Raw genomic sequence first — 12,687 nt, 5'->3', positions numbered from 1 at the left:
GAATAACAAAAGGCATTCCTATATTTCAGGAAATCTCAAGGATTTTAGGAACTCTGCTTTAGGAACTCTGTGCCTCAATTTTTTATTTTAGCACCCAAGATTTTTGACCTCAACACCTGAAAAGATAAAATTTCTATTAATTAAAAATGTGAAAACTTCAGGCAGTTTAATTGGGAGGGGAAACAATGAACTTTGAACATGTTAAATTTGAAAAGTCAGATAGTTTTCAAAAGATGTTGAGTGGTTGTGTCAAAAGCTATCAACTGGGCAGCCCAGGTGGCTCAGCGGTTTAGCACCACCTTCAGCCCAGGGCCTGATCCTGGAGACCTGGGGTCGAGTCCCATGTTGGGCTCCCTGCATGGAGCCTGCTTTTCCCTCTGACTGTGTCTCTGCCTCTGTGTGTGTGTGTGTGTCTCTCATGAATAAATAAATGAAATCTTATATAAAAAAAAAGCTATAAACTAAATTAAAATTTGGTAAAATATTGCCACAATCATTAACATAAATTGCATCATATATCCTTATTTAAAATGTGTTCATACTAATAAATAAGAGAAACACCAAAAATATGATAGAAAAATAATATAAGTAGGTTAAGCCACCAATTATAGAAGAAACACAAAAGTCTAATTAGACACTAAAAAGGACTGAGTAAAATGTGATTTTTTTTCTAAACAGATGAAATTTTTTATTTGAATTCGATTTGCCAACATATAGTATAATACCCAGTGCTCATCCCATCAAGTGCCCTCCTTAGTGCCTGTCACCCAGTCACCCCACCCTACCCCCACCTCCTCTTCCTTTCCTTCTTTCCTTCCCAGAGTTAGGAGTCTCTAATGGTTTGTCTTCCTCCTCTAATTTTTCCCCACTCAGTTTCCCTCCTTTCCCTTATAGTCCCCTTAATTATTTCTTATATTCTGCATATGAGTGAAACCAGATGATGATTGTCCTTCTCCAATTGACTTATTTTACTCAGCATAATACCCTCCAGCTCCATCCACATCAAGGCAAATGATAGGTATTCGTCCTTTCTGATGGCTGAGTAATACTCCCTTGTATATGTACCACATTCTTCTTTATACATTCATAAACAGATGAAATTAGTATTGATTTTGGCAAAGGTGAGAAAGTTACAATAGCATTGATGAGAAGTGTGTAATGTTATTGATAGTACTTGCATAAGTTTTCTGGAGAGGAACTAAAGGCTTTGAAGACCTGGAGTGTAGACAGGAAGTGTAGACACTTCTACAGGAGTGTAGACACGGAAGACATTCCATGTAGTAATTTCATGCTTTTATAGTAAGAAAATAAGGCTTTTGTAGGAACTACATTTGCAATCCTAAGAATTTATTTATGTATTTATCTTCTAAATGGCTTATTAGGGCTGAAAGAACCTATAATTATCTTGAGGACAAGAACTATGGCTTATTCCTTTTCTTGTTGCTTGGGGTTCATTAAATCTTGTCCAAATCAATTGGAATTCACTCAAATCCTATGCTCTAAGCATAGTGGCTGGAATAAATAAATGCTTCCTGACCATGCATAAACAATATGTGTTAGTTTCCTAAGTCCAAGGACGTCATAATAAATTATCATGGATTTGGTGGCTTAAGACAACAGAAATTTATTCCCTCACAGTTCAAGAATATGAAAGTCTGAAATGATACTGACAGGGTTGATTCCTTCTCAAGCCTCTGAGACAGAAATTGCTCCATGACTCTGTTAAAACAGAAACAGAAGTGTATTAAGTTTTTAAGAGTTTATTTGAATAGAAATCAACTTGAGTTGGGCAGTGCCAAACTGGAAAGTAGTTCGGAGTGCTCCTCCAATAGGAACCAGGGAAAAAACTTTTTTTATAAATAAGATGCAGAAGCTAACTAAATAAGGAAATATTTTGATTGTCTATAGCTTAATTGATTGCTTCATTTGGGAAAGCACAGTTGGCTGTTCATGACTGGTTGTCCTCAGGTTTTGATTTTTTAACTTCGAGCCATTTATAGGCTTCAGTTTTGGTTTATTTATGCAGGCTACCAACGTATAAGAGCTACCTCTAATGGCCTGTTTAATTAATTTACCACCTTTTATCCAGCTTTTGGGGTTATAGGCAATCTTTTGCATTACTTGGTTTCTAGATACATCATTCCAATCTCTATTTCTGTCTTTCCATATTGTTCTCTATGTGTGTTGCTTCACATGGCCACCTTATAAAAACAATGGTTGTTGGATTTAAGTAAGGCCCATTATGATCCAGTATGACCTCATTTAACTAATTACTTCTGAAAAGATCTTATTTCCAAAGAGGGTCACATTCTGAGATTTCAAGTGGACATGAATTTTGTGTTACACTATTCAAACCCGTACACATTGTAAGTATACTTTTTCCCATTTGAAAAAAAAATTACAATATTTATTGCATATCTAAGGTATTACTGAAGCAATACTGTTCTTCATGGTCCTTATGTATAATCTATGAAGTTAAAATGTCTATTGACTATCTTATAAAAATCATTCAGGAAATCTAATTACGTGCAGTTTATTGTTGGTGATGCGAGAAAACTTGTTCTTATCTCACGGAGTCAAAGAATGAATCTTGCGGAAAAAGGAGTGTGAGTAAAGCAATAGAAGTTTACAGTAGCCCAGGAGGCTCAGCACTTTAGCGTTGCCTTCAGCCCAGGGCCTGATCCTGGAGACCTGGGATCAAGTCCCACATCAGGTTCCCTGCATGGAGCCTGCTTCTCCCTCTGCCTCTCTCTCTCTCTCCTTATATCTCTCATGAATAGATAAATATATATTTTTAAGTTAATTAAGTGAGGATACAGAGAAAGCTCTCAGAAGTGAGAGGGGTCCTGACAGGGTTGCCACGGAAGATTTTTTTGGCTGGCCTTTTATAGAGGACCTGGCCAGGGTGTTTATGGCCTTGAGATTTCTTGCACCATCTTGAGTGAATAACAAATTGCTGTTTTGGGGTCTGGTGAGTCTCTGAGATTACTTTGTAACCATCAAAGGAAGATACTCCCTAACATTTGGGGCCAGGTGGCTAGATCTACTTTTTTATCTCTGGTTTTGTTGCATCTCGGTGTCCTTAGGCTTTATGGGAGCCTGACTCTGGGGCCAACCCCTTATCTTTCCCTGACTAGCCCAACTGTCCCTTACTCATTTTGAGTTTTTAATTATTCAAAGGCAGTATGTCTGCCATTCAATTTAGAATATGCTTACCTGTTTATTATCTCACAAGTTACTATGTGATCTATATATTGGTTTGTGGTGAATAGCTACTCTATTTTCTTTTGTAATATAGATTTGAAGCTGAGAATTAACAAGACTATTAAAACATAGGGATAGATAAATATGATTTTTTTTTTCCAAATATACTCATTGACTTTGAATGAGGCCTCAAGTTTAAGAAAGAGTTTTAATTTTTTTTTGATTCTTATGTCTTATTTTATAACCTATATTTCTTTTAGAGTCTCATTCATAAAGAAATATAATGTCATTTTTAAAAACACTGAAATAAGGTAAATCTAAAATGACCATTAAGGAAAGTAGCTTTGTTTTAGGTTAATCTATTGATTTAGGATGCTCACAAATTAATGAGGTATTGCACTAAATTGATTCATATATGTTTTCTAATTTCTATAATAATTTATTTCATCACAATATCTTCATCTATATATAATATGCTATATTATCAGAGCTCTAACTCTAAAACTTCAATCTTTCAGGAGTTTTAATCATTTATAGTAATTTCTGTTTTCAAATTGCTATTTATACAATAAATCTGAAAAGTCTGCTATTAAGTCATTTTAGAGTACTCTAATTGTTTCCACAGAGCTGATTATCGCTTAAATTCTAGACCCATGTGAGTAGAAAATTAGCCTATTCATTTACCAATCTGAATGAGAAAGGAATTATAATAACATTTCTAGTGCATTTAGGATAGAAGAACATTGATTAACTGGGCAAAGACCTTTTTATGTTTAAATATAACATTTCAGTAGTTGTCTTGCATAACTGTTTAGCTATTAGGAATGATAGCAAAATTTGCTACTTATGGTGGCCATATGTCCTTATTTGCTTGGGTCGGTGCTGATATATAACTGATATTTTTATGTAATCATTAATCATGCTTCCATTTTCATTCTCAAAAATGTCCTGGTTTGGACACTAAATATTCTATCCATTCTACTGATACTGTAGGCTTTTCTTTATCTGTAAATATGAAAATTTAATTATGTGCCAAGGATTAACTCTTCACATCTAGAGAGATGAACCCATAATGAATCATATTTAACAGCTAGAATACCAGTATTGGTTCATGGTGAGCTATATATTCATCCATTTCTACCTGGTAGTATATGCACAGATTCCAAACAAGTTACATGAGTAAAACTGAAGAGCAATGACTTTTCTTGAAGTAAGACTTGAATTCAATTAGGTAGCCATGTTTAACTCTTCTAATTATTTTTATAAGAACAGCTATTGCCTACTGATAACTTGAACAAGAAAGTGACATTTTAAGTAAGTTTTATTTTTAAAATGTTCTTTCTAAATATTTCTCAAATCCATGCACTTCTGTCACCAGTCTGAGCCACCATAATTTCCTCTGGACTATAGGAAATGTTACTAGTCTCCGGATATACACTGTGGTGTCTTCAAATATGTTCTTTTTGAATTTGTTATTTTCCCCCAACCTGCATTCTACTCACACGGTATACTGTCTGCCATTGCTGTTCATAATAACTAACTGGTTCTTAAACAGTTTGCAAATCCTGCATGATTTCATGCTTACTAACTCTCTAGCTTCATATGCCACACTATTCTTAATGCATTTCACTGTTCCTTTCTGTGTGCACTTCAACCCTGTACCCTTCTTGCAGATCTTGAGATACCATGCTGCCCTCCATCTTACTTTTTGTATACGCATTTCTCTTTGCCTAAACACACATCTTCCCAACGCCTACCTTATCACCTTTGACCTATTGCTTATCTAATTCTTTCTATCCACATTCAGTTCAATTCCTAAGAGAACTTCCTGACTAGATCAGTGGAGACAATATTAGATGATCTCAAAGATTCATTTATCTTTCTCTTTTTGGTAACTTTGCAAGACCTGACTCAATTGACCTAAAAAAAGTATAGGGAGAACACACTGCCCCTGGCCGATGTCAATGTGCTTTACATCAAAGATGTGTCCTGGTATGAAGAATCTATTGTTGGGATGCAAATATGGGCCTTGGGGTACTATTTCTTGGCTTAGGGATCTTTTGACCTGTGTCTTATGTCTTGGGCTATCCTAAGTAACAATGCTGTGAGGATGAGGTTTGTTCTCATACTTAGAATGATCTCAACTGTGCACCCAGAATGGTTTCTGTCTACTAAAGCCTTGACTAGAATGCATAGAGATTTATGTTTGTTCTAAGCAATAGAATAATGAGAGTTCAGGGGACTACATTCATCTTACTACTTCTCTGCTTACAAATTTTCCCTAATATGTTCCAGATTATATCTGCAACTTGTGGTGCCAGAGTTGTATGTTTATGATCCCATGTACAATAATCTGCTCTATCTATTTTGTCTCTCATGGCACTTCTCTTTATGTCACTCAGTGTAATCTCAGTCATTACATGTTGGCACAATGTACAATTTTTACAATTGTTTGATTAATGTTTGTCATCTCATTTCAATCTATGCTTCATGAGGGAATGAGAGCAGAGACTGTTTTGTTTTACTTGTTCCAAATTTCTGGCACAGTGCTAAATATATGGTAAATGTCAATAAACATTCTTGAATGAACAAAATATTTGATAAATCATTTGACCTAATGAAAAGGTGATTTTTAAAAAAGGATATCTGCAGATGAGATGACATTTCAATGTCTCTCAAGTTATCCCACAGCGACAGTGATAAATTATCTGCTCCTGGCAAGAAAAAGGACAGGCTTAAGTGTTTGGTGATATGAACCCTTTCTAATAACCTGATGTTACATAGATCATTTAAATCATGTAATTTATCAATTAAGGCTACAAAGAAGGAGAGATGATGCAATATTTGTCTTCATTTCAGAGAGCGGTGATGACACGAATGAGAATATTGATGAACTGTTCCAAGATATTTCAAAGAAAGATGAAGTCACCTTATATTTAAATACCACTATATCTCCAGCTTTGTAAAAGAGCTGTGAAAGGATTTTCTAATTTAATCCAGTGACTATCATGATAGGTTCTCAAAGAATATTTCTGTAAATGTGTATTAATGAATATTATATTAAGATATAAGTTTATAAAATATAGGTAAGATATAAGTTTAGGAATAAAATTTTATTGAGAAATCTAAAGTATTTATCCTGAATCTAAAAATCTACCTGTCTTAATCTGTTGCCACAATAATAATAGAAATTATGTCAATATAAAACTTGTGAAACCAGGACGCCCGGGTGGCTCAGCGGTTAAGTGTCTGCCTTCGGCTTAGGGTGTGATCCTGGAGTCCCGGGATTGAGTTCTACATCCAGCTCCCTGCATGGAGCCTGCTTCTCCCTCTGCCTATGTCTCTGCCTCTGTCTCTCTCTGTGTGTGTGTGTGTGTGTGTCTCATGAAAAATAAATAAAATCTTTTAAAATCTTTTAAAAAAACCTATTGTGAAATCTTTCCTTTATATTATAAATACATTGGCATATATGAGTCAAAACTCAGCAAATATGAGTTTCTACCCATTTCTCAAGATGATTACTAATATTAAGATTTTCATGTTCCTTTGATTAATTTATCATTAAGTTTTAGATATGCTTGCAACTTTTGTCAAACTTTTTATCAATGTGATTATATATGAAATAATCTTATATCAAATTTTCGTGTTGATCATTAATAATAAATGTTACAAAATTTCAGAAAAAACAAAAGTCCATAATAGTAAAATTTCAGAAAACTAGTGATGAAAAAAATTTGTTTACTTCCAAAAAGAAGAAAACAGTCCAACAGACAGGAGCAAAATTTATAATGGTATTGTACTTTCAAATATTTAGGTTAGTTTCTAGAAGACATTACAGTATCTCTAATGTTTTGGAGGAAAAGTCTTTGATCTTGAATAACAAATGTATGCACTTTATAAATCCATATGTTTCACTCAGGCAATAGTTCATTCAATTTATTTTCTATGAATTATTTCTTGGGCTGGTATTTGAGACCACATACTAAGGTTCAAACCTAGAAAGAAGAGAACCTGAAATTAATGAAAAAAGAATGGATACAAGCCATCACAGGGCCATAGGATGACTGTGATATAGCAGAGTTGGAGAGGAAAGAGTCCTGTCCTTACCTCGCATCTTTAAAAAATCAGCTCTAGACAAATAATGAATCTAATATGAAGATAAAACATCAAAGTTTATAGGCAGACTTATACAACAAAAATTTTATGCCATTGTCATGAGAAAGATTAATTAACAATATAGTAACTATAAAATAAATACTATAATCAACTAAACTGTATTAATATAAAGTAATAAGAACTTCTAATCATAAAATTACATAATGAAGTGATTGAAAATGCAATCTAGTCAGTAGAAATGGTCCTTTGCAACACATTTAATCAAATTTATATATTGTCGATCAATAAGACATTTGGCAGAGCACTCAATTAAAAAAGTGTACAAAAAACTTAAGTAGACACTTTATATAAAGGTAAATACAAACATCCCAGACATATAAAAGGATGTTCAAATTGCTCAATTACCAGCAAAATATAAATTCGATCCAAAGTAAGATGCTGTTACTCATCTATAGGCTATCTAAAATGTAAGAACTAAGATGCTATATATTTTTTTTTATTTTACTTATTTATTTATGAGAGACACAGAGAGAGACAGAGACATAGGCAGAGGGAGAAGCAGACTCCCCACAATGAGCCAACTCCCCACAATGAGCCTGATGTGGGACTCCATCCCAGACCCCAGAATCACGCCCTGGGCCCAAGACAGGTGCTCAACCACTGAGCCACCCAGGTGTCCCAAGATGCTCTATTTTGATGATGAAGTAGAGACCTAGAAATTTGTATATAGTGTTGGGCATAGTATGTACTTGTACCGCCACAGTTGTAAACCATTTGGCAATACTTCTAAAAACTGGGCTTATGATGTTTATAGCAATATTTATTTTGGACAAATTTATTCTTGGCCAACAAGTAGCCAAGCATTATATTTGGAAATTAGGGCTGATTACAGTCTGAGTAATTTCTCTTGTTTAAGGCCACTAAGGGAGTTTTTATAACAGATGAAATGAATTCAGGAAAGTGGAAATATGATGACCTAAGCCACCATAGTGTAATACAGTTAAATATAATCAAGGGATTTAAAATTTCTATCAACAAATCAACTTAACTAGCTCCCAGACTGTCTAGAATGTTTTGGACTGCAGTATTCTTTTTTTTTTTTAGTCAATTTTTCACTCAAATATAAATGCATTTTCTGTTCTCATGTGCTTGCTTGGTCAACAGAAAACAAACACATATCAACATAAATCCTACACTACATCATTATACATGCTTTAAGTCCTAGATTCCTAAGAGGTTGTATAGAAAATGCTGTTGTTCCACACCCTTACTCTTCCACACTTAAAATTTCAGAGCATCCCAACACTACTATAAACTCTTCACATGAAGTATGCCTCTGGTCAAAAGAACCTGCCATCCAATCCTGTGTGTAGGATAAGTGGACAATATTGGGCAATTAACACTCCTCTGTACCAGTTCTCAGACAAGACCAGTGGGTGTTATTGAATAAATATCAATCTTATTTGTCTTTTAGGTGAAAAAACCCTGACTCCTATTTTGTATACTATCCCTCAACTTTCCCCAATAGGATTAATCTCCGGTTTTCCACAGTGGTAACTTGCTTGGTAGTGTGCCCTGTATTGTCAGCCTTTCCTTCCTTTTCTCAATTGCCTCTCTTTGAGATTACCTCTCAAATGAAATAATTGCACAGAGATTGGACTGGGTCACCTGCCTTCTCTGAGTGATCTCCAAGCCTCAGTGGTCAGGAAAGAAATGGATTTTAGGCCAGCTACTTGAACTTCTTCTTTCCCAAAATTCAATATATAATAATCTTGATGAGCACAGATTTCTGGTTTTGTGGGGCTTTTAAAATTTTTCATCTATTCTCTCGATTGACTATTTTTCTGGTCAGAGATGCTTTTATAAGGTAACTCTTAATAATCGTTGGCTTTCCAACACTTTTCAAAAGTAAGCTTCTAAAAATCTTCATGCTTTTAAATGGATGTTGTTAGAGAAGCTGGTACACTGGAAAGCTACAGTCTTTCTAATGGTGACTCCATAATTTCATTAGAGGAATATTCAACCCTAAGTATCTGTAGAATTTTGTTTCCTCTCATACTCAATCTATCATGTTTTACTGAATTCTACTGAAACTGAATATCATGACACTGGAACATCAACATTCCTCAAATATCAGAAGTAGTAACTAAAAAGCAAAAATCACTATACCAAAGACCTTCTGTATTTTGGCCAAATAAAATGTTTTAAGAGAAATTTAAGATAAATAATAAACAAACAAATAAATAAATAAACAAATAAATAAAATTAATTTAAAAGATCATGTTAAAAAGCCAAAAGGTAAATGGAACAAAAAAGCATTTTAGTGGGGAGAAAAAGATAGTCTGAAGTGGCTGTACTGGGTTTAAATAAGAATTATATACAGGGCCCTTGTTGCTCAAAATGTGGTAGATTCACTTAGAGATTTGGATGTACCCAAAAATCAATGGAAAAGTATCAAAAGTATTAGCAAAAATGTGACAGGATTACGATCATTTTAATAAAAATATTGTGTTAGTTCTTGTGGAGGAAAGACTTCAAAGGAGCACCAGAGGCCATTTATAGCAAAGCAGGACAGAGGCAAGAGAAACTTCCAATAAAATAATAACTAAATATTTGGTATAGGATTAAAATACAGTTTGTGGTAAAATCACAAGAATTTCAAGATGGATCATATTTGGTTGTACATGATAGTTAGGATTCAAGATATAATTTCCATAATTTCCACAATTAACGATGATGCTGTTGTTCATGATGTAGAAGACAGGTAAAAAAGATCAAAGTTCCCTCGTGGGAACTGTTGATTTTGTTACGCTAAGCTGAAATCAATGGAATTGTAGAAACTAGCCTAGAAGGAGGAAAACAAATTGTAACTGTATTCTAAATAAGACATGACATTATCCTAGGGTTGGTTCAGTAGAAAGAGAGAAAACAAAATCTGTCTTGGAGTGAGAATATAGAAGAATCCATCACTCATTGAGACTCCATGAGAGACATGTAGATTCAAACATGTCTCCCAAATTCATTCCATAAGCATTGAATGGACAAGTGAATTCTCATAGCAAAATGGAAAACATTGCATGATGACTGGGTTGTGGAATGTCATGAATATCATGAAGGAATGGCGTTATAAGTTTATCTGGGAAAAACTGAAAAAAAAATTGTGGTAAAGTCGGTTAGATATTTGCATATTTATTACTCTCATGTATTTGGTAGTCAATTTTGTACAAGTTGTTGGGGGTGGGGAGAAATAGTGTCACATTGTAGTGATACTGTTCTTTCCAAGAACAAATTCTTAGAAATAGCCAAAAATGATTAAGGGAAAACTGTTAGTTCAGTGAAATTTACTGGTATTTGGAGATAGTAATAATCACTGAAACAGAAAGGGGACAGAAATATCTACACATTCACTACAAGTGAATGGAAGATTTACAATAATATCTTTGCATAATACATGTAGCTATTAGAAAGAATGAAACAGCTTTATGCTCTGATATGGGAAGAATATATTTAAATGTTTCAGAATAAATTTGAGTCTATAAAACAAATATACCTAATCATATACAGCAGCCCCACTGATTATATTTATGATTTTCATTTTTTTAAAAAAGGATATATTTTAATATTACAGAATCCTTAAAATTCATTTAAATAACACATTTTTTAAAAAGTTAGATCATTGAGCATTACTGTTGAACTTATTATTCTGTAATAAAAAGTCAAAACAAAAACCTTTTCTCTGATAAAGCTATGCAAAATTTACGTACAACTTTTGCAACTTTTAGTAATTTACGTACAACTTTGCAATTTGTAGTAATAAAATTTCATTCTATTTTTTAAAGATTCATTTATTTATTTGAGAGAGAGAGAGCACCAGCAGGGGGATGAGCAGAGGGAAAAGGAGAAAGTATCCTCAAAGTGCTCCTCAAACATGGAGCAAGGAGCCTGATGAGGAGCTTGATTTCAGGACCCTGAGATCATGACCTGAGCCTAAATCAGAGTTGGCCACTTAACAAACTGAGCCACTCAGGCACTCCAAATATAATTTTTTTTAAGATTTTATTTATTTATTCATGAGAGACACACAGAGAGATGCAGACACATAGGCAGAGGGAAAAGCAGGCTCTCTGTGGAGAGCCCAATGTGGGACCCCATCCTGGGCTTCCAGGATCAGCCATGAGCTGGAGGCAGATGCCCAGCCACTGAGACACCCAGGTGTCCCTTAATTCTTTAAAATATCACAGTTTTGTTTTGTTTTTTTCTGCACATATACAAAATCATAGGCATACATAGGAATATGTAGCTTCTGACTTGCATTACTCTGATTTATTCAGCCAAACGTTAATTGATATTCCAAAACAGTGTTTCCATTCACATAACAGTAGAGAGGCATGGTTATATGCTCCATAGATTGCGCTGTAACAATAGACACTGATACTTAGCTAAGAGGTACATTTTATACACTATATTCAGTGTTAATTAGGTAACTTTTACATAAAAATTTGTTGTACAAAAAGTGAACAATTTTTCAGTTAAAGAAGATATCATAAGTACTTGGGATCTTGAGAACAAATACATTTAAATTTTTAAGTAACGTTTTATCAAGTTTTAAAAGTTAGAAAAAAAAAATAGAAAGATGGACCAAGCTACTGTCATTCATTGAGTTTTCATGTATTCGGAGGTATAATGTGTAATTACATTTTCCCAACTTTGCAACTGAAATAATGTCTTCCTATTCTTAAGTTGATGATCAGAGAAAAAAATATTTTTCTCTCCTTTACAAATTTACAGCTAACCCAACTCTTGCAAGTTTTTTTCTTAAGGAAAAAAGACTCTAATTTATGTTACATTTAATTGTCCAAAATCCTTCAACATATCAAAATACTATACTCTACTTCTGAAGTCCAAATAGATCCCAAATACTGTTTGACATATAAAATACATTTCTCTGAACCCAGCTGCTTACTTGAAAGAAAGAAAATAGATCATATGACTTTTTTATCTCATTCTTACAAGGATTCATTCTCTTTTAAAGGTCAAATGCCTGTGAGCACCTTGGTTTCTGGTCAATATGTTTTTCTCTTGAAAGCATAAAGGGCAAGAGGCCTCCCTGAAATGAGTAGCTGCCTTTGATTCCCAGCTGTGATGTGAATATGCCATGATTGAAAAACAAAGACTACAGAAGTTGAGCTGATTTTTCTCATTCAAGACCTGCTGTTGAGAAGGCATCTGGCCCTTATCATTTCATACTGTATGGCCACAATCTGGTTAGGAAATTCACAATAGCTATTGAATGATAACTCTTCTGGTGAAAACAAAATTTAGTAAAGAAATATCTGATATTTGGATACTTCAAGACACACAATTTTA

This window comes from Canis lupus, chromosome 31, assembly GCF_011100685.1.
Source record: "Canis lupus familiaris isolate Mischka breed German Shepherd chromosome 31, alternate assembly UU_Cfam_GSD_1.0, whole genome shotgun sequence".
Lineage (NCBI taxonomy): Eukaryota > Metazoa > Chordata > Mammalia > Carnivora > Canidae > Canis > Canis lupus.
The sequence above is the reverse complement of the archived record's forward strand: the minus strand, read 5'-3'. Positions refer to the sequence as shown.